General features: G+C 32.4%; 1 protein-coding gene across 1 annotated transcript in view; it reads left to right on the forward strand.

Moving 5' to 3' along the window:
- The window catches only part of LOC119666957 (probable cytochrome P450 313a4), a 22,930-nt gene that overhangs the window by 17,043 nt on the left and 1,902 nt on the right, over nucleotides 1-3,985 (forward strand). The gene's annotated exons all lie outside the window — the stretch shown is intronic.

Here is a 3,985-nt window from a genome sequence, read left to right on the forward strand (position 1 = left end):
TTTTTGAATAAATGCGTTTAATTGTTCGGGTCTGTAAGCTGATAAGAATCAAAATACAAAACAAAAAAAGCTGCTTATTTTGCCACCGTATTTTCCTTTCTTTGACTCAAATACCGTACGGTATGCCAGATCTTTATTCTCACCTTCACTTGACTTAATTTGTGGCGTGTTTCATATAATTTTCGTGCCGTTATCACTGCGGCTATATTGACAGCAAAAGCTACTAAATGTGAATCATCTGGCATTTCCATTTCTAGAATTCCATTGTAATTTAGATTCCAAAGATCAGGTCCAAGTATAGACCTCTGGGTTACACCTGATGTTACATGAATTTTCTTTTTACCATCAAGTGTCTCGTAGATAAGTTCTCTGTCCTTTGAAATATTTTCATTAGGTATGCTGGTTCACGAAACCAACGTTTGAATACATCAATATTATCACCAGTTGCCAGTTGACACTATTGAAAGCATTTCGGACAGCGAGAATCGCTAGCAGAACTATACGTCTGGAGTGATGGTTGGCAGTCTGCATCGATTTTACGGTATTAATAACGTCTTGAATGGCTTCTAATGTAGATCGGTTTGCTCTGAACCCGTGATGACGTGACGACAGCCCACCAACTTTCTCTATGGCAGTTCCGAGTCTACACTTTATTAAGCGTTTCAACAACTTCCCTCCAGTGTTCAACATGCAAAGTGGCCGGTATGCATCTAGTAACTCCGGATTTTCCTTTCCCTTGCTTATAACACCAATGTCAGGTGTTGCTTTTTTCATACTGTTGGAAAATTCCCTCTTTCAAGCATTTTAAGAAGAATATTAGGCTTCTCATTTGCAATAATCTTGTATAACATATCACTCAATAAATCTTATGACTAACTAAGAAAAACAAATTTTTTCTGCCAAAAGTCAATTTTACTCAACAAAATAATCTTGTCTTGGTGAAACAAAATTTTTTTCTTTGCCATATGCGGTCGTTTTTTCACAAAATCTGCTTTCAAATGATCCAGTTATGCCGCGTAGAAGTTACTTTTGATGGTTTTTCCCTTTTTGGGATAGTCAATAAAGATTATACCATGTGCATCCCAAAATACTGAAGCCATAACTTTCTCAGCTGACTGTTGTGCCTTTGGACGCTTCGGTAGTGGTTCACCGGCTGAAGTCCACTCAGATGATGACCGTTTTGATTCCGAAGTGAAGTAATGGATCCATGTTTCATCCATTCTCACATATCGATGCGAAAAAATCTGATTTATTACTTGTAAACATGGTCAAGCACAGCTCTGAATCATCGATACGTTGTTGTTTTGATCGACTGTGAGTAAACGCGGCAACCCCTTTGAAAAGAGCTCTCTCATGATCAAATGGTCATGCATAATTGTAAACATACTGGACTAACCAATTTCTGGACTTTTATGATGTTTTCTGGAGTAACTACCTCAATTGAACGATTAGAACGTCACTATCATCGGTGTCCGTACGAACAAATGGTTCTTTTCGATGGACCAGAGTCCGGATAACACTTTTGGAGCCATTACTGAGCTTGCATAGTATTTTTTTCATCAAGAAGCAATGATATGTTAAATTAACACACGAAATTGTTTTGAATCCATTATTTTGAAAATAACAAAAGTAGCTTCACCTAAATGGCTGTCACTAATGGCTGTCACTAATGGCTGTCACTAATGGCTGTCACTTTTTCTGACTAATCGAAATATCATGTAAAATTTACATATAGTCTTTTAAAAGTTGGTACTTCATAAACGTCATATGGATTTGACAATTGCAGTGTTAATGTGTTATATAGGTATATTAATGTGTGTTATATCAGTCGGGATACCATCAGGTCCTAGAGCTTTGTTATTTTTTAAGGTCATTGCTGCTCTTTTGAGTTCAACCTCTGTGCATACAGGGAAGGAAATATGTGAAATATGTGCTATTTCTTCATCTGGTTCTCTTATTTCATGAGAGGTGAATAAACTGTGAACTATCTGCAATGTGCTGTTGTCAAGGCGGAACTATACCCAAAATTAAATTCAAATAGCATAAGCATTATTTATTCAATATATTTAGTTTTATGAACATTAATATAATTATTGTGTATTTTATTTCACTATAAAAATAAAACATGTAAAAGAAAGATATATGCTACATATGAAAAATGAAAAAGGTTTGGAAATTGTAAAGAACCATAGAAATGTTGGAATGTTATTTAAACTCTTTCTGGTAATTAAGTTTTATAGTATAAAAATTTTTCAAACTGAAAACACCATTTTTTTTAAACTTTTAACTCAACAAGTGGCTAATTCTCTTGCCTACCAATGTTTTAATAAGGAATATAAGGAAATACAACATAATGTACTGAAAGCGTTTATATTAAAATATCTGCAACCAAGTATAAAAAGTTACTAATTTAGAATTTTTCTAATATATAACAGCACTATCTTCACCTAATATTTATTTCTAATACGGGGTGTCACTTCCGAGAAATTTGGAACTTACTCGTAACTTGAAATTTATATATCAAGTTATATATTTTATAAAATTTCGATTCAAAAAGTATAGGTGATTGTAATAATTTTTACGTCTGGTAATATATATAAACTCACTTAGAACAATGGGATAAATTTCATTGGAGTGAATGTTAGGTGGTTTATTAAGAAAGAATTCAAATACAATAATTAAAATAATTAATTACATGAAATCAGTTTTTACTTCACAATCAGATAAGACTCTAGTAAAACGTGTTTACCAGAGCTTAAGAGCTCTGGTATGTCACTGTCCTGGGTTATCTAAATATTAACTTAAGCCTTATGTTGCACAAAAGCTGATGTACAAATCGAGTTTGACCAAATAAAAAAGATGTTCCTGACTAAATTGAAATTTTCAGCAAATAGTAGGCATGAATAAATATTGCCCAAACAGATTGAATTCTCTGTAAAGAACCAATTATTGAAAAACCGATAACTGCTGGAAACCCTACTTTCACATGTTTCTTCACGTTCAATAAAGCAATGAAAAAATTAAACCGGCTTTAGGGATTCAAAAATTTCATAATTTTTTAGAAACTGCAGAAGATTGTGTCATGCGATTATTACAAATATATCAATCAATATGTTTTCGATATATTTAACATTTACTTAATAGTTTAATTCATAGTTACCAAAAGAAACCATGCTCTCACAATTTATAATACATTGTAACGAATTTGTCTTTTTCAATTCGTTCCTGATTCTCCCGTTCGTGGCACTGGATTGCCAACAGTTCCACAAATGCCAAAAATAATCACTTCAGTTTATTTGTTAACAACTCCGCCTACTTTATTGGGCATCGACGCTGTTATCTCGTACAAAATAACTGAAACTATACCTCGAACTGCCCACTAACTGACCAAACTTCTATTTTTGAAAGAATATCTCTAACATTAGTTTTCCTTATTCCTGTCAGTTTCTCAAACCAAATTCGTCGCAATATCATCATTTTAACTAATATTATTTTTTTGAAATACATAGTCTTGATATTTTTAAAGCTTTACGAAATTTGAAGAAATAAAGTATAAATTCAGAATACAATATACAACACAATATAAAATATTTTTTTATGATGTGCATTGACAATTATATGTCACCTCACCTCACATTAAATATAATTACAAAAAATCCGATTAAATATAAGAGCACAGGTCAACGCTTAGTTAAATGAGTATCTTTTCAAATTTAATATAAGTAACCTAGTATGATGTAGATAGTTATTCTAGTTTCAGTCGCAGAATTAGCTAAATGGAATTACCAAAACATTGTGAAGTTGTTGAATTTATTTTTGTGGCCGGTTTTATTATTTTGTGGATTCATTGGATATGGACGCGAAGAAACATATACAAATACGGCTTAAGTTTCCCGGTATTATACGGTTTTCCAATAATTGGTTCTTTATACAAAATAAGGGGTGTGAACAGTGAGTATAATTATTAATAAAAAATTATATTAAT

Source organism: Teleopsis dalmanni, chromosome 1, assembly GCF_002237135.1.
Source record: "Teleopsis dalmanni isolate 2A chromosome 1, ASM223713v2, whole genome shotgun sequence".
Taxonomy (NCBI): domain Eukaryota; kingdom Metazoa; phylum Arthropoda; class Insecta; order Diptera; family Diopsidae; genus Teleopsis; species Teleopsis dalmanni.